Here is a 20,312-nt window from a genome sequence, read left to right as displayed (position 1 = left end):
AACTCCCACTGGATGGCTGCCTTCAGAGAAGACGGTAAAAAGTTGGTGCTCGTGAACTTCCAGACCTCCCATGAGATTATCCTTCCTCCGTTGGATTATATAGAGTATTACCATCACGGTCTAAGTCATCTAGATTACTACGTCAGTTGGACGGATGTTGGTTTGCAGAAGATTGTAATCTGCCAAGTGCCCACACGACATGCGAATTACACAGACTTCAAGCTAATTGCCTTGTTCGACCGCGGACTCGCCTATCTTTACGTCGGTGCCTTCTTTAGCTGGAGACAACTCGGCTCACAGTGGATCATCATCAAAGCTGATACACACTTCTGTGATTCTATTGAACACAATGGCATCATCTACGCGATCGACAAAGCAGATGGCACCACGTATTGCTGGGACGGCGCATGTAAGTTGTTTCCGTCTCATGTTAATGATGACACCATGACACTGTTTGAAATTTTTGTGATGATTGGCATATCCCTGTTTGAGCAGAATTTGAGTAGAACTATGGCAATGTATTAGAGACGCCGTAAATCAGCTATATTTGGAATGAGTTAATTCATGCGATTGTGACCATGTCATTACAGCCAATTTGTACCCTGAATAATCAAACGGTTAGGAATATATGTATATTATCCTTATTTTACAGTAATCTATATACTACTACTAAATATGAGTGTGTATCAATGGCCATGTTTGTTTCCTCATTTTCATGATGTAGAAACATGCACCACACTGTTGGTCTCATCTAACCATACATTAGGGAAGTAAATGTGCATATGGAGAACTCTATATTTGGAAGTAGTGAAATCCTGCAATGCTTACCATGTGCACATACTTATATTCGCCCTTCAGCAATCAATGGCTAGAATAATATCCTCACAAAAAATTTGCCCACAGAACACGAGTATATAACAATGCATGGTCTGTTAGTTACCTTGAAGAATTTGTTTGTGAGGACAGAACATGATTACATAACAAGCATGACATGGTAGTTTCCTGTGAAGAATCGATTGCGAGATAACAAGAGTATAACCATGCATGGCACTTCTATATTTTCGAACCCAGTATACATTTCCATGTATTTTCCTCCCAGTTCCAACAGGGACATATCAATGTTGTTTCTTGCATTATCCTACTCATACTCTAAACAATGCTGATCTTACATTAACAATGCCTGTCCTTTTTGATATGATGCAGTGTCCCTACAGTTACTGCCCTTTGTAATCACACCACCTTTGCCAAAACAGGGAAGCACAACTGGTTCCTCGCTCGATCAGACAACGACAAAAGACTGCTGATCATTCGGACACATGAGCCAGAAAAGTTATATTGCAAAAACCACACTGTATACAAGCACCATGTAATACGTGAGTATCCGGACAGTGGTTGTTACGTCTATGAGAAGGATACCAGCTTGTTGGGGCCTTTAGGATTTTTTTTAGTTGGAGGCGGGTAAACAGCCTTGGTTCACACTCTCTGTTTCTCGGACTCAATTATCCGATTAACCAGGAGATCACCGTTGGCAAGGACCTTGATGGAAGAGAGGCTCTGTTTGCTATGGAAAACTATGTCTACACGACGAGCCCTAGGAGTTCGGGAGCAAACTCCCCTGATTGTCAATGATACAGCCTGCAGCCAAAAGAAGGTGAGAATGACAAAGGCATCTAGATTAACTTTGATCCTTGGATGTCTCAATTACGACAGGCAGTGATGTGGTTCAAGACTTCAGGTTGATAGGTAATTGGGCTGTTGCATCGAAAGGGTGGAGTACTGGTGTCTCCGGATCACTGGTCGCTGAAGCGGGGCTGCAAATTATGATGGTGTTGGATCATCTCTTCGAATGACTTTGTTGTCTTTGCTGCTGGTTCTCGATGGGTAGTTCTTTCTTTTGTTATGCACATTCCTTGTCATTTGGTCATCCTCGTCTATGTCACTCTTACTATGTAATAGTTGCTTCTGTTTAGAATGTCATTCTCGTCTGGAACACGAGAGTCTGAGCACTGCAAATGGGTGAATTTTGGTGGAGTAGCAAGACTTCTTATGAACTATCATGCCTTGCTGTTTATGTTAGTAGTAGTCACTAGTCAGTGTTTGAATGTTGTATATATCGTTGTTTCGAACTTTTTATTGTCTCGAACTACTGGTGGGCTAAATGAGGGCATCACCATTCTCCAGTGTTCGGAGTATATCTCCTTTTTTCAAGTTATATAATTTGAGCTCAGTGTCTTTTCGATGATGTACACTTGTTTGGGCCAGTGAGGTGTCGTTGAATATGGGCCGAGTAGTAATGCAATGCCAAATAGGTCAATTATGACTCTCAGGCCGGGCTCTCAAAAGATCATGAAAAAAAGGCCGGGCTCTCCAAAAAGAAAGAATAAGGACTCTTAGGCCGACATGTGGGCGCCACCGGTGTTTTCGTGTGCTTGCGCGCCGAGAGAATATTGGCACGTGCTCGAAATTCATGCTACCTTTTCATCCCTAGTCTCCCGCCCCTCCCCCACCTCTGGAATCTCGATTCCTACTCCAGTTCCCCCAAATCCCCCTCCTGTAGTCCCTGTACTCAAGCGCACTATCATGTCGCCGGTCAACGCGGATCTCCTAGCCGAAGATCCTCAGGTCCGTCCTGCCTTTGGTCGCTGCGTGCTGTCGCTCAACAGTGGCATGGCGGCGCTTGACGACCAGTTTGCCGGCAAAGTGCTGATGGTAACCATCAACGGCGACCGGCCTCCTGTCTCACCGGACGACCTTGTCAAAGCTCTTGGCATTGCGCACGGCATCCAAATAAGTGACTTGCTCGTCAAAGTCTGTCCGCCACCGGCTGATTTCTTCGTCAGGATCCGGACAACTTTCGACTGCAGTCGTGTGTTCGAATCTTCCCGATGTTTGTTCTACGATGGCGCGCTGGTGAGCTTTGATCTGTGGCACCCAGGATGCGGCTCGGTGCCCTCTGAGCTTGAGTTTTTAAAAAAGCTTACCTTCGACGGCATGCCTCGACGTGCTTGGAACAGCGAGTCCATGAACGAGCTTATCAACGACCTTGGAGGTGAGCTCGTAAGTATGTTTGTTCCTCCAGAGAGCTGGGCTCTGACGGTTATGGCATGGATGAAGAAGCCGTCCACCATACCGAAGGTGATTGGTGTTGATATACCGGTGCAGGAACCGGGGTTGTACTATTCGTCGCCACCAAGGCCGCCGCGGACCACGTTAGGGATGTACCTGTATCGAGTGTTCGTGCATGTCGAAGAAGTGGTCAATCCATCAATCGAAGTCCTGCCGCCGCTGGTGCCAGGGTCCGTCGACAATGTCCATTACAGGAGTCAACGTCAGACTTTCCCCGTGTTTCTCGGAATGATGGATGGCACAGGGCCTACTCCATCGCGCGGCGGAGGCCACTGCTTCTTTGGGAGAAGAGGCAGGGCTGGCTGCCTAGATGTGCTCTAATTTGAGGTAACAACTGAATTTTGTCAGATACTAGTTAAATCCGAGCTATGGGGTTGAAGCACTGATATGCCAGTACATTTGATTGTGACCTGTTCTAATTTTGTACCTAGACTTTTTTAGAAATGGTTGTACGTCAACTTAATGTGCTAGCAGAACTTATTGTGTTGTCTGTCTGTTTTCTTTGCACAACATTCAAGATATTTCCCCGTCATTGATAAAGATGATGAACCGTTATGTACGACTTCGTTGGTTTCAACATAGCCCTTCCCGTAGCGATCCACTGCTTCCATCCTGATTGTGCCGCCTGCGTGAAATTTTTGTATGCAAGTTCAGTGTGCTATGATGTTCTATATGATTGTGTCAACTATATAAGTTTTTACTGAGCATCAGCAATGCATATGGCTGAAAGATGTATTTACGAGCATCGACCGATGGGTCTCTCTCTCTATCTCTCTGTCTCACACACACACACACGCACACACACACGCGCACAAGCACAAGTGGGACCCGTTGAATTATTTATTTGCTCGTGACAGCTTTTAATTAGGTTCCACTGTAATGTACCTTTTTTCTTAAGTTATTAATTGAGCTTAGTGACTTCAAAAAGTTGTACAGAAGCCTTGTTTGGGCCTTTCCGGCGTCGCTGAATGTGGGATGAGTAACCATGTTAGGTTGTACTATACTACATAGGCCTTTTTTCAACATCAGCAATGCAACTGGGCCGACAGTTGTACACAATATCTGGGTCAACTTGTTATTCTCCGCCCCGCTGGGCTGCAAACTTTCCTAGGAGGTATGCATTAGGCTTAACAAGAAAATGGACTTTAAGAAATAATAAATGGGATGTAATTATAATAACTGGACAGTTACTATGCACCAAACACGTAATTAGTTTGAAAAATATATTATTTTTGGAATTTGAAAATTTTAATTTCATTACTTGTTGCGCGCGCAATATTTCGTTGGATTTTAACGTAATAAAACTTTATTTTGAAATTATATTTAACCTGACTAGAAATTTCGGATAAAAATATTTCGGATCCCATCAAAATGTGGGATATTTTTTTGAATTCTGTTTTGAGCGGTTGTTTGAAATTATTAATCGTTGTCCTAGCTAGAAGTTGGGTTGTACTTTTAACAAACTGTAAATGGTTTGTAGTAAATTCCATTGGAATTAAAAAATGGGTTGTACATTCTTACAAATCGCAAATGGGCTATATGTTCTCTGCCAAATCCGAGCTGTGGGGGCCTACTAAGTTGACGCGTACCAAGGGCTTTGTCAACTTAGTCAATATAAACGATTCTAGCTGCGGTGATCGTACGATGTCCATCCAACGGTCGTAGTGCTTCTTCAACCTCTGGTCTTCTTGCTCCACCCGCCCAAAGCAGCGCCGGTCGTGTCGCATGCTCCTGCCTCCCGTGGCCGACTGTGATGCCACGGAGGCCTCACCGCCCCGTACTACTCCCACTGCTGGCCAGGCCATCCCTCTACTCACCCACACCCCTGTTATTCTGCGGCGACGACAGCCTCACACCGCAGCCGAACCAGTGAACCCTCGTACTCCTCTCCGCGCGGGCTTCCGCTGCTGCGTCTTCCCCGGCTCCACGTCGTCCCCTTCCTAGGCCTCGCCGTCGTCCACCGCCCTGGTGCTCTCGGCGCGGCGTGGTCAACGTGGTCAAGGAACGACTTCCATCGGACATGGACTGTACGTGGAGAGGCTGACAGCTGGGTCCACGGCCGCAGCAAGGAAGTGCCTCCTTATTATGCGGAAAATAATGATTCCTCCACCTGACAACTGGGACCCATCGGACGGGCCACTGTATTTCATGAAAAAAAAGTTTCCCCCTGACTGCTGGGACCCACCAGCTACATGTTCGCACGCAAGGAAGTGCGTCCGGGCAAAAAAACGATTCACCCCCTGACTGCTGGGACCCACCAGCTACATCTTCGCATGCAAGGAAGTGCCTGACAGTAGGGACCCACCTGGTCGAAGCGTAGGTAGCGTGGTCATTCTGGTCGCGAACGTGTACGTACATATATACTGGTGGATGTAGAGGTGCGCACATGTCGTAGTAGAGGCGCGTACGTGTCGTAGTAGAGGCGCGCACGTAGCATGTACACGTACGTACAGCGGCCAGGGTGCAAGAAAGAAAATACGGCCACGTATGTGTACATACGGGCGGGGTCTCGAACGCCTACTCGCGCATACGTATGGCCAGGGCTCGTGTACATGGCTGGGTCAGAACGGAGAAACAGCATCATCGTCGTGTTCATGGGGAGGCAACGGAATGTGTCGTGTTCATGGGGAGGCAACGGAATGCGTCGTGTTCATCGGGAGGCAACGGAACGCGTGGGAGCCAACCGGCTGGGTCGGAACGAAATGCGTGGTCGTGTTCATCGGGAGGGCTTGGACGGAACAGGCGATGGAAACGAGGCCTGGCGTACCGCACAACGAAGGAAACGACCTTGTGTTTGACCGGCCACGTTCGAAACGGGATCCTGTTCATCGGGAGGGGTCTGGCGTACCGCAAAACAGACGAAATGGACCTCCTACGGTCGAAACGGGGGTCCTGTTGATCGGGAGAGGTGTGGCGTACCGCAAAACGGATGAAACGGACTTATGTTGGAGCGCTACGGTCGAAACGGGGGTCCTGTTCATCGGGAGGGGTGTGGCATACCGCAAAATGAGACTCCATGGGATACTATTCATCTCCACTGTCGACCTCCTCCAGCCTCCATGGGCTACCGTCGACCTCCTCCAGCCTCCACGGGCTCCTGTTCATCCAGCCTCCACCACGCGCTACTCCACCGGCTACTGTTCAACCACCCCTCCACCGTCTACTGTTCATCCAGCCCTCCACACCACGGGGTCCTGTTCAACCACCCCTCCACGGGCACCCCTCCATCGTCTACTGTTCATCTAGCCCTCCACCACACCACGAGGTCCTGTTCATCCAGAGGCAACGCCACCGCTCACAGTTCATCCAAACCCCCCGTAACGCTCACTGTTCATCCCAGAGGCAGCATTGATCGGCTTCAGTTAGCAGCAGTAGCGAAGGAATCGCTCGATCGGGTTCAGTTTACAGCCATCGATCGATCGCTCGGGTTCAGTAACGCGTAGCCTGCAGTGTAATCGCTCGGGTTCAGTTAGAGCCCAGCGCCTCGCTCGAGTTCAGTCAGAGCCAACGCCTCGCACACACACGCGTACGTGTACGAGAGAAACGTGCATCACTCGGCCCCCGACCTCCCACCGTAACCGGGAACTCCCCGAAATTTTCCTCCCCCTTGCTTCTACCATGGTTTTTTCCGTCATGGACGGCCCAAATAATGTCATGCAGCTGCGTCTCCGGCCCACCCAGGACGAAAAGCCCATTTTCTGTCATGATTTTTTGTCATAGAAGTAGGAGCCCACCACATCTATGATGATACTGGGTTTTGTCACAATTATCGTCATAGAAGTGTCATATGTATGACAGGAAAAAAATTCGTTCGGCCCAAAATGTCACGGATGTGTCTTTTCTTTGTAGCGCTTGAAGGGCTCCTGCTCAAGAGGTTCCTCGGGCACGATGAAATTGTCGGTGCCGAGTCTCACCTCATCCTCAGAGAGCGGAAGATAACTTCCGTCCTCTGAGTCTTCGTGCATGGCATGTTTACCAGGGCTAACCTGCCCATCTTCCCGTTCATCTTGTTCATTAGTTGTTTCAATGGGATCTTCGTTGTCTTCGGCACCTTCTGGAGTGTTATCTTCTCCTGTGCTATTGTTGTTGTCTTTACTGCAGCGTGACTTAGAGCGGCGCCGCTGACGCTGGCGCTTGGATTGTATTTCGGAAGGTTCATCCTCAGCTGGATCTTCCTTGTCATCGCCGTTGTTCTCCTTTGGTGAATCCACCATGTATACGTCATACGAGGAACTGGCCGTCCAGCGTCCGGTGAACGGCGGGTTCTGGTCCTCTTCTTCTCCAGCATCGTCGTCCATACCGTCGATGTCCTCGGAGTCGTAATCAAGTGTGTCGGTCAAATCCTCGACCGTGGGTATGAAGTGGGTGGCGGGTGGGAAGAAAAATTCTCCACCGTCAGCCCCTAGTTCGGACCGGATAGAGTTCAGCTGTGAGTCCCCTGTCAATGATAGGTTTTTAATGAGTTTAGCATGTCACCCAAAGGCGAGTGCTGGAAGATGTCTGCGGCGCTGAATTCAAAGATCGATAAATGATCAAGCTCGGCGTCCGCGGGCTCACATGGTTCGGAACTTACGGCCAGAGACGAGTCCGGAGTTTCGGTGGCACAGGTATCGTGTGAGATCAAGTCTATGTGCGGCTCCAACACCGGGGAATATGTGGCCTCCGTGGCGGGGTTGAGATTCCCGTCCTTTGATGGCGCAGTCTGCTCTGGATCTAAGGCCAGAGCGGTAATGGGAGTTGTCTCCTGGGTGCAGTCCAATGGCAGATTTAGGCCATGTCTCTCGAGGTGACTAGGAGTGGTAGCCGCGGTCTCGAATCCGACGAAGAGCAAGTCTCCATGGATGTCCGCAACATAGCTCAAGCTCCCAAATCAGACCTAATGGCCAGGGGTGTAGCTTTCGATCTGCTCCAGATGGCCAAACGAATTGGCCCGCAGTGCGAAGCTGCCGAACACAAAGATTTGTCCGGGGAGGAAAGTATCTCCTTGGATAGCATCATTATTGACGATTGAAGGGGCCATCAAACCTTTGGCGACAGCACAGTGGGACTTTCAATGAAAGCACCAATATCGGTGTCAAAACCGGTGGATCTCGGGTAGGGGGTCCCGAACTGTGCGTCTAAGGTCGATGGTAACAGGAGACAGGGGACACAATGTTTTACCCAGGATCGGGCCCTCTCTATGGAGGTAATACCCTGCGTCCTGCTTGATTGATCTTGATGAATATGAGTATTACAAGAGTTGATCTACCACGAGATCGTAATGGCTAAACCCTAGAGGTCTAGCTTGTATGGCTATGATGATGTGTCTCCCATCCGGACTAAGTCCTCCGGTTTATATAGACACCGAGAGGATCTAGGGTTACACAAGGTCGGTTACAAAGAAAGGAATCTACATGCCCAGTCCCATGCTTTATGCAGATCAAATCAAAATAACTGCAAACAAAACTCCCCCGGGACTCTTGTTAGTTGGAGGAACTCGCTGTTTCGAGCAAGCCATGGATTGATGCTTGTTGGTGGAGGGGGAGTATAAACTTTACCATTCTGTTTGGGAACCGCCTATAATGTGTGTATCATGGAAGATATTGAGATCTCTCGGTCGTTATATTGACAATGAAAGTATACCGCTCAAAATACTATTCATATCTATTTCAAAACCGACCTCTGGCACCTCTACAAATCCCTGCTTCCCTCTGCGAAGGGCCTATCTATTTACTTTTATGTTGAGTCATCATCCTCTTATTAAAAAGCACCAGTTGGATGAAGGAAATATGCCCTAGAGGCAATAACAAAGTTATTATTTATTTCCTTATATCATGATAAATGTTTATTATTCATGCTATAATTGTATTAACCGGAAACATGATACATGTGTGAATACATAGACAAACAGAGTGTCACTAGTATGCCTCTACTTGATTAGCTCGTTAATCAAAGATGGTTATGTTTCCTAGCTATAGACAAAGAGTTGTCATTTGATTAACGGGTTCACATCATTAGGAGAATGATGTGATTGACTTGACCCATTCCGTTAGCTTAGCACTTGATCGTTTAGTTTGTTGCTATTGCTTTCTTCATGACTTATACATGTTCCTATGACTATGAGATTATGCAACTCCCGTTTACCGGAGGAACACTTTGTGTGCTACCAAACGTCACAAGGAAACTGGGTGATTATAAAGGTGCTCTACAGGTGTCTCCAAAGGTACTTGTTGGGTTGGCGTATTTCGAGATTAGGATTTGTCACTCCGATTGTCGGAGAGGTATCTCTGGGCCCACTCAGTAATGCACATCACTATAAGCCTTGCAAGCAATTCAACTAATGAGTTAGTTGCGGGATGATATATTATGGAACGAGTAAAGAGACTTGCCGGTAACGAGATTGAACTAGATATTGAGATACCGACGATCGAATCTCGGGCAAGTAACATACCGAGGACAAAGGGAACAACGTATGTTGTCATGCGGTTTGACCGATAAAGATCTTCGTAGAATATGTAGGAGCCAATATGAGCATCCAGGTTCTGCTATTGGTTATTGACCGGAGACATGTCTCGGTCATGTCTACATAGTTCTCAAACCCGTAGGGTCCGCACGCTTAAAGTTAGATGGCGGTTATATTATGAGTTTATATGTTTTGATGTAACGAAGGTAGTTCGAAGTCCCGGATGTGATCACAGACGTGACGAGGAATCTCGAAATGGTCGAGACGTAAAGATCAATATATTGGACGACTATGTATGGACACCGGAAAAGTTCCGGAAGGCTTCGGACATTTATCGGAGTACCGGGGGTTACCGGACCCCCCCCCCCCAGGAACTAATGGGCCTTGTTGGGCCTTAGTGGAGAGAGAGAGGAGCCGGCCAGGGCAAGAGGCACGCCCCCCCTTGCCTTTCCCCTCTCCCACTCCTTCCTTCCCCCTCCTTCTTGGATTAGGAAAGGGAGGGGCAAACCTACTTGGAGTAGGTTTCCCCCTCCTAGGGCGCGCCACCCCCTTGGCCAGCCCTCTCCTCCTCCCCCCTTTATAAACGAAGGAGGGGGCACTCCATAGACAAAACAATTGATCTCTTGATCTCTTAGCCGTGTGCGGTGCCCCCTCCACCATAATCCACCTCGATTATATCGTAGCGGTGCTTAGGCGAAGCCCTGCGTCGGTAGAACATCATCATCGTCACCACGCCATCGTGTTGAAGAAACTCTCCCTCAACACTCGGCTGGATCAGAGTTCGAGGGACGTCATCGAGTTGAACGTGTGCAGAACTCGGAGGTGCCATGCGTTCGGTACTTGATCGGTCGGATCGTGAAGACGTACAACTACATCAACCGCGTTGTGCTAACGCTTCTGCTTTCGGTCTATGAGGGTACGTGGACACACTCTCCCCTCTCGTTGCTATGCATCACCATGATCTTGCGTGTGCGTAGGATTTTTTTTGAAATTACTATGTTCCCCAACAGTGGTATCAGAGCCTGGTTTTATGCGTAGATGTCATATGCACGAGTAGAACACAAGTGAGTTGTGGGCGATACAAGTCATACTGCTTACCAGCATGTCATACTTTGGTTCAGCGGTATTGTTGGATGAAGCGGCCTGGACCGACATTACGCTTACGCTTACGCGGGACTGGTTCTAACGACGTGCTTTGCACACAGGTGGCTAGCGGGTGTTAGTTTCTCCAACTTTAGTTGAACCAAGTGTGTCTATGCCCGGTCCTTGAGAAGGTTAAAACAACACTAACTTGACGAACTATCGTTGTGGTTTTGATGCGTAGGTAAGAACGGTTCTTGCTCAGCCCGTAGCAACCACGTAAAACTTTGCAACAACAAAGTAGAGGACGTCTAACTTGTTTTTGCAAGGCATGTTGTGATGTGATATGGTGAACGCATGATGCTATATTTTATTGTATGAGATGATCATATTTTGTAACCGAGTTATCGGCAACTAGCAGGAGCCATATGGTTGTCGCTTTATTGTATGCAATGCAATTGCCCTGTAATGCTTTACTTTATCACTAAGCGGTAGCGATAGTCATAGAAGCATAAGTTGGCGAGACGACAACGATGCTACGATGGAGATCAAGGTGTCGCGCCAGTGACGATGGTGATCATGACGGTGCTTTGGAGATGAAGATCACAAGCACAAGATGATGATGGCCCTATCATATCACTTATATTGATTGCATGTGATGTTTATCTTTTATGCATCTTATCTTGCTTTGATTGACGGTAGCATTATAAGATGATCTCTAACTAAATTATCAAGATATAAGTGTTCTCCCTGAGTATGCACCGTTGCAAAAGTTCTTCGTGCTGAGACACCACGTGATGATCAGATGTGATAGGCTCTACGTTCAAATACAACGGGTGCAAAATAGTTGCACACGCGGAATACTCAGTTTAAACTTGACGGGCCTAGCATATAGCAGATATGGGCTCGGAACACTAAGACTGAAAGGTCGAGCATGAATCATATAGTAGATATGATCAACATAGTGATGTTCACCATTGAAACTACTCCATCTCACGTGATGATCGGACATGGTTTAGTTGATTTGGATCACGTGATCACTTAGAGGATTAGAGGGATGTCTATCTAAGTGAGAGTTCTGAAATAATATGATTAATTGAACTTAAATTTATCATGAACTTAGTACCTGATAGTTTCTTGCTTGTCTATGTTGATTGTAGATAGATGGCTCGTGATGTTGTTCCATTGAATTTTAATGCGTTCCTTGAGAAAGCAAAGTTGAAAGATGATGGTAGCAATTACACGGATTGGGTCCGTAACTTGAGGATTATCCTCATTGCTGCACAGAAGAATTACGTCCTAGAAGCACCGCTGGGTGCCAGACCTGCTACAGATGCTGCTGACAACATTAGGAACGTTTGGCAGAGTAAAGCTGATGACTACTCGATAGTTCAGTGAGACATGCTTTACGGCTTAGAACCGGGACTTCAACGACGTTTTGAACGTCATGGAGCATATGAGATGTTCCAGGAATTGAAGTTAATATTTCAAGCAAATGCCCGGATTGAGAGATATGAAGTCCCCAATAAGTTCTATATCCGCAAGATGGAGGAGAATAGTTATGTCAGTGAACATATACTCAAAATGTCTGGGTATCATAATCACTTGACTCAACTGGGAGTTAATCTTCCTGTTGATAGTGTCATTGACAGAGTTCTTCAATCACTACCACCAAGCTACAAAAGCTTCATGATGAACTATAATATGCAAGGGATGAATAAGACAATTCGCGAGCTCTTCGCGATGCTAAAGGCTGCGGAGGTAGAAATCAAGAAGGAGCATCAAGTGTTGATGATCAATAAGACCACCAGTTGGAAGAAAAAGGGCAAAGGGAAGAAGAAGGGGAACTTCAAGAAGAACGACAAACAAGTTGCTACTCAAGATAAGAAACCCGATAACCCACAAGTATAGGGGATCACAACAGTTTTCGAGGGTAGAGTATTCAACCCAAATTTATTGATTCAACACAAGGGGAGCCAAAGAATATTCTCAAGTATTAGCAGCTGAGTTGTCAATTCAACCACACCTGGAAACTTAATATCTGCACCAAAGTATTTTAGTAGCAAAGTAATATGATAGTGGCGGTAACGGTAGCAAAAGTAATGTTTTTGGTATTTTGTAGTGATTGTAACAGTAGCAACGGAAAAGTAAATAAGCAAAGAACAATATATGGAAAGCTCGTAGGCAATGGATCAGTGATGGAGAATTATGCCGGATGCGGTTCATCATGTAACAATCCTAACATAGGGTGACACATACTAGCTCCAGTTCATCAATGTAATGTTGGTATGTATTCCGAATATAGCCATACGTGCTTATGGAAAAGAACTTGCATGACATCTTTTGTCGTACCCTCTCGTGGCAGCGGGGTCCTAATGGAAACTAAGGGATATTAAGGCCTCCTTTTAATAGAGTACCGAACCAAAGAATTAACACATAGTGAATACATGAACTCCTCAAACTACGGTCATCACCGGTAAGTATCCCGATTATTGTCACTTCCGGGTTAACGGATCATTACACATAATAGGTGACTATAGACTTGCAAGATAGGATCAAGAACTCACATATATTGATGAAAACATAATAGGTTCAGATCTCAAATCATGGCACTCGGGCCCTAGTGACAAGCATTAAGCATAGCAAAGTCATAGCAACATCAATCTCATAACATAGTGGATACTAGGGATCAAACCCTAACAAAACTAACTCGATTACATGATAGATATCATCCAACCCATCACCGTCCAGCAAGCCTACGATGGAATTACTCACGCAGGTGGTGAGCATCATGAAATTGGTGGTGGAGGATGGTTGACGATGACGATGGCGACGGATTCCCCTGTCCGGAGCCCCAAACGGACTCTAGAACAGCCCTCCCAAGAGGTTTTAGGGCTTGGAGGCGGATCCGTATTATAAAACATGATGAATTCTTCTCTCTGATTTTTTTCTCCCCGAAACCAAATATATAGAGTTGGAGTTGAGGTCGGAGGAGCTCCAGGGGGCCCACGAGGTAGGGGGCGCTCCCTAGGGGGCAGGCACGCCCCCACCCTCGTGGACAGGTGGTGGGCCCCCTGGTCTTCATATTTTGCAAGGATTTTTATTATTTCCGAATAGATGTTCCGTGAAGTTTTGGGTCATTCCGAGAACTTTTGTTTCTGCACATAAATAACACCATAGAAATTCTGCTGAAAACAGCGTCAGTCCGGGTTAGTTCCATTCAAATCATGCAAGTTAGAGTCCAAAACAAGGGCAAAAGTGTTTGGAAAAGTAGATACGTCAGAGTCGTATCAACTCCCCCAAGCTTAAACCTTTACTTGTCCTCAAGCAATTCAGTTGATAAACTGAAAGTGATAAAGAAAAACTTTTACAAACTCTGTTTGCTCTTGTTGTTGTAAATATGTAAAGTCAGCATTCAAGTTCTCAACAAAGATTATGAACTAACCATATTCACAATAATGCTTAGGTCTCAAGTTTACTCATATCAATGGCATAATCAACTAGCGAGCAATAATAATAAATCTCGGATGACAACACTTTCTCAAAACAATCATAATATGATATAACAAGATGGTATCTCGCTAGCCCTTTCTGAGACCGCAAAACATAAATGCAGAGCACCTTTAAAGATCAAGGACTGACTAGACATTGTAATTCATGGTAAGAGAGATCCAGTCAAGTCATACTCAATGTAAACTAACAGTAATGAATGCAAATGACGGTGGTGCTCTCCAACTGGTGCTTTTTAATAAGAAGATGATGACTCAACATGAAAGTAAATAGATAGGCCCTTCGCAGAGGGAAGCAGGGATTTGTAGAGGTGCCAGAGCTCGGTTTTGAAATAGAGATGAATAATATTTTGAGCGGTATACTTTCATTGTCAACATAACAACCAAGAGATGACAATATCTTCCATGCTACACACATTATAGGCGGTTCCCAAACAGAATGATAAAGTTTATACTCCCCCTACACCAACAAGCATCGATCCATGGCTTGCTCAAAACAACGAGTGCCTCCAACTAACAAGAGTCCCAGGGGGAGTTTTGTTTGCAATTATTTTGATTTAGTTTGCATAGAGAATGGGACTGGGCATCCCGGTGACTAGCCACTTTCTCGTGAGTGAGGAGCGGAGTCCACTCCTCTTGAGAATAACCCGCCTAACATGGAAGATACGGACAGCCCTAGTTGATACATGAGCTATTCGAGCATACAAAACAGGATATTTATTTAAAGGTTTAGAGTTTGGCACATACAAATTTACTTGGAACGACAGGTAGATACCGTATATAGGTAGGTATGGTGGACTGGTATTGAATAACTTTGGGGTTTATGGAGTTGGATGCACAAGCAGTATTCCCGCTTAGTACAGGTGAAGGCTAGCAAAAGACTGGGAAGCGACCAGCTAGAGAGCGACAATAGTCATGAACATGCATTAAAATTAATCAACACCGAATGCAAGCATGAGTAGGATATAATCCACCATGAACATAAATATCGTGAAGGCTATGTTGATTTTGTTTCAACTACATGCGTGAACATGCGCCAAGTCAAGTAACTTAAATCATTCAGAGGAGGATACCACCCTATCATACCACATCACAACCATTTTAATAGCATGTTGACACGCAAGGTAAACCATTATAAGATCCTAGCTAATAAAGCATGGCACAAGAAACTATGATCTCTAGTTGTCATTGTAAACATGTTTATTCATAATAGGCTTAATCAGGAACGATGAACTAATCATATTTACAAAAACAAGAGAGGTCGATTTCATACCAGCTATTCTCATCTCAATAAGTTCATCATATAATCATCATTATTGCCTTTCACTTGCATGATCGAACGATGTGGATAATAATAATAGTGCACGTGCATTGGACTAAGCTGGAATCTGCAAGCATTCAATAAATAGGAGAAGACAAGGCAATATGGGCTCTTTTGTCAGATCAACAATAATGCATATAAGAGCTACTTCAACAATTTAATTATGGTCTTCTCCTATTGACCCCCAAAGAAAAGAAAAGAAATAAAACTATTTACACGGGGAATCTCCCAACAAGTAAAAGAAGAACAGGAAATATTTTTGGGTTTTCTTTTTAATTACTACTACAAGGATGGAAAGTAAACTAATTAAAAGCTACAACTAAATTTTTTTGGTTTTTCTTAAGGTTTATCAAGCACACAAGAAGAGAGCATAAAAAGGAAAATAAACTAGCATGGATGATACAATGAAAAAGTATGAGCACCGACATCTAGCAACGAGTGTGTGAACATAAATGTAATGTCGGTGAGAAATACATACTCCCCCAAGATTAGGCTTTTGGCCTAAGTTGGTCTATGGCCACGGTTGGCCTGGCTAATATCCATAGTAATAGTTGGGGTCGTACTGAGATGCAGCGGCTATCGCCTCCTGAGCTACAGCGTGGCGACGAGCGGCCTCCGCCCTCCTCTCATACTCATCTGCCTCCTCTCTAGTAATAACATATCTTCCTTTTGCCTGATAATCAAAGAAGGCAGGAGTAGGGAGAGTAATATGGACAGCAAGACGTCTGTCAAAGATTAAGCGATACTGGAGAGGTGATTCATTCCTATCGACAAACTAGTGGTGAACCATAGCCTCATAATCCAAATAAGTAGGAGGCAACTCAATATCATCTTCGCGTATGGCTACACCAAGAAAATTAGCTATGCGGGTTGCATAAATTCCACCAAAGAAATCTCCATTAAATCTATTAATATGCAACCTACGTGCAACAATGGCTCCCAAATTATAAGATTTATCTCCTAACACAGCACTCCTAAGAATACTGAGGTCGGGGACACACATGTGACATGCCTCATCTTTACCATTAATGCATCTACCTATGAAGAGAGCAAAATAATGTATAGCAGGAAAGTGAATGCTCCCTATAGTAGCTTGTGTTATATCTCTAGATTCCCCCACAGTTATACTAGCAAGAAAATCTCTAAATTCAGATTTGTGAGGTGCCCTGACACTACCCCATTGTGTAAGTTTGCAAGCAGTGGTAAAATCCTCTAAGTCCATAGTGTAAGAATTTTCATAAAGATCAAAGAGGATAGTTGGAGAATTACGTGAAGATGAAAATTCAAACCTCCTCACAAAGGAACTAGTGAGATAGTGATACTGGCTGCACTTTTCTTCCTCGAAGCTCACAAGATCAGCGTTATGCAAATTTGCGTTAAATTCTTCCTTAATTCCTGCTCGATCCATAAAATTTTCCGAAGGCCATTCACAAGGACGCACTGGAGCGTTTCTTCGTAGCTCATCATCAGCATCACGCATTGCAAGCCTGGGCTCTTGTTTCCTTGAAGAGCCACCTTGGTACATTTTCCTAAACATATTTCTTCCTCTAAAAAATTTCTGAAATTTTTAGTAACTTCAAAATAAAAGTGAACCAAACTCAATAATATTGATAGAAACTACTCCTACAAGTGCCTAGAGCCTATATCATGCATCAAAACTACTTTTCACCATATAAATTTGACATGCAAGCTCAAGAACAGGGTCACCTAAGCAGCACAAATTTGCAATGAATAAAGCACTAGAACAAAAACTAATTGGACCCGTGGAGGAGTCACATACCAAGGAACAATCTCCCCAAGTAGTTTTGTGAGAGGTGCTTTGAGCAAGGAGATCGAAAATGGCAGCAAAATGAGCTTGGACTTTGGTTTGAGCTGGATATTCGTGTTTGTGGGAGGAAGAAGGAGTGTGTGGGTGCAAGGATAAGTGGAGGAGGGCCACCGTGGGCACACGAGGTAGGGGGCGCGCCCCTGACCCTCATGGCCAGGTGCTGGCTCCTCCTGCTGTGTTCTCAGTGCCAAATATTCTCAAATATTCCAGAAAAAATCATATTTAAATTTCAGAGCATTTGGAGAACTTTTATTTTTGGGGTATTTTTATATTGCATGGATAAATCAGATAATAGACAGAAAAATACTATTTTTATTTTATTTAATATAAATAACAAAAAGTAAAAGGAGGGTACAAAAGGTTGTGCCTTCTAGTTTCATCCATCTCATGATCATCAAAAGGAATCCACTAACAAGGTTGATCAAGTCTTGTTAACGAACTCATTCTGAATAACATGGAACCGGAGAAATTTCGAATAACACTATGTTACCTCAACGGGGATATGCACATCCCCAATAATAAGAATATCATATTTCTTCTTGACAGTAGGAAGAGGAAATTCAAAACCTCCAAATATAATCGATGGAATTTTTCCAATAGAGTTGATACTATGAACTTGAGGTTGTTTCCTCGGAAAGCATGCCGTATGCTCATTACCATTAACATGAAAAGTGACATTGCCTTTAGTGCAATCAATAACAGCCCCTGCAGTATTCAAAAAGGGTCTTCCAAGAATAATAGACATATTATCGTCCTCGGGAATATCAAGAAGAACAAAGTTCGTTAAAATAGTAACGTTTGCAACTACAACAGGCACATCCTCACAAATACCTACAGGTATAGCAGTTGATTTATCATCCATTTGCAAAGACATTTCAGTAGGTGTCTACTTTTTCAAATCAAGTCTACAATATAAAGAAAGAGCCATAACACTAACACCAGCTCCAAGATCACATAAAGCAGTTTTAACATAGTTTCTTTTAATGGAGCATGGTATAGTGGGTACTCCTAGATCTCCAAGTTTCTTTGGTATTCCACCCTTAAAAGTATAATTAGCAAGCATGGTGGAAATTTCAGCTTCCGGTATCTTTCTTTTATTTGTAACAATATCTAACATATAGTTAGCATAAGGATTCATTTTGAGCATATCAGTTAATCGCATACGCAAAAAGATAGGTCTAATCATTTCAGTAAAGCGCTCAAAATCCTCATCATCCTTTTTCTTGGATGGTTTGGGACGAAACGGCATGGGTTTCTGAACCCATGGTTCTCTTTTTTTACCATGTTTCCTAGCAACAAAGTCTTTCTTATCATAACGTTGATTCTTTGATTGTGGGTTATCAAGATCCATAGCAGGTTCAATTTCTATATCATTATCATTACTAGGTTGAGCATCATCATGAACATTATCATTAACATTATCACTAGTTTCAGGTTCATTACCAGATTGTGTTTCAGCATCAGAGACAGAAATATCATTTGGATTCTCAGGTGTTTCAATAACAGGTTCACTAGAAGCATGCAAAGTCCTATCATTTTTTTCTTCCTTTTAGAAGGACTAGGTGCATCTATATTATTTCTCTGAGAATCTTGCTCAATTCTCTTAGGATGGCCTTCAGGATACAAAGGTTCCTGAGTCATTCTACCACCTCTAGTCACGACTCTAATAGCATTATCATTATTATTACTAGTCAATTCATTGTGCAAATCATTTTGAGCCTTAAGTACTTGTTCTACTTGAGTGGTAACCATAGAAGCATGTTTACTAATAAGCTTAAGTTCACCTTTGACGTTAGCCATATAATCACCCAAGTGTTCAAGCATATTTGAATTGTATTTCAATTGTCTACCAAAATAAGCATTGAAGTCTTCTTGCTTAACCATAAATTTATCAAACTCATCTAAGCATGGGCTAGCAAACTTAGTAAATGGGATTTCAGCTTTATCATATCTATAGAGAGAATTTACCTTTACTACCTGTGTCGGGTTATCAAGACAATGAGTTTCTTCAATAGGTGAAGGATTAAGATCATATGTTTCTTCAACAGGAGGTAAATTAAGACCGTGTATTTCTTCAATAGGAGGTAAATTCTTAACATCTTCAGCGTTAATACCTTTTTCTTTCATAGATTTCTTTGCCTCTTACATATCTTCAGGACTGAGAAATAGAATACCCCTCTTGTTCAGAGTTGGTTTAGGAATAGGCTTAGGAAGTTTCCAATTATTTTCACTTGTCAACATATTATTCAATAGAATTTCAGCTTCATCCGGTGTTCTTTCCTTGAAAACAGAACCAGCACAACTATCCAGGTAATCTCTGGAGGCATCGGTTAGTCCATTATAAAAGATATCAAGTATTTCATTTTTATTAAGAGGATGAACAGGCAAAGCATTAAGTAACTTGGGAAGCCTCCCCCAAGCTTGTGGGAGACTCTCTTCTTCAACTTGCACAAAATTATATATATCCCTTAAAGCAGCTTGTTTCTTATGAGCACGGAAATATTTAGCAGAGAAGTAATAAATCATATACTGGGGACTACGCACACAACCAGGATCAAGAGAATTAAACCATATCTTAGCATCACCCTTTAATGAGAACGGAAATATTTTAAGGATATAAAAGTAGTGAGTTCTCTCATCATTAGTGAACAGGGTGGCTATATCATTTAGTTTAGTAAGATGTGCCACAACAGTTTCAGATTCATAGCCATGAAAAGGATCAGATTCAACTGAAGTAATTATATCAGGATCAACAGAGAATTCATAATCCTTATCAGTAACACAGATAGGTGAAGTAGCAAAAGCAGGGCCAGGTTTCATTCTAGCATTAAGAGATTGCCGCTTCCATTTAGCTAATAACCTCTTGAGTTCGTACCTATCTTTGCAAGCTAAAATAGCTAAAGCAGCTTCTTTTTCAAAAACATAACCCTCAGGAATGACAGGTGAATCTTCATCATCACTTTCATCAATATTATCAGATTCAATATTTTCATTTCTCTAACCCTA

Source organism: Triticum urartu, chromosome 6A (genome assembly GCF_056163025.1).
Source record: "Triticum urartu cultivar PI428250 chromosome 6A, HENAU_Tu73, whole genome shotgun sequence".
Classification (NCBI taxonomy): domain Eukaryota; kingdom Viridiplantae; phylum Streptophyta; class Magnoliopsida; order Poales; family Poaceae; genus Triticum; species Triticum urartu.
Note: the sequence above shows the minus strand (reverse complement) of the source record.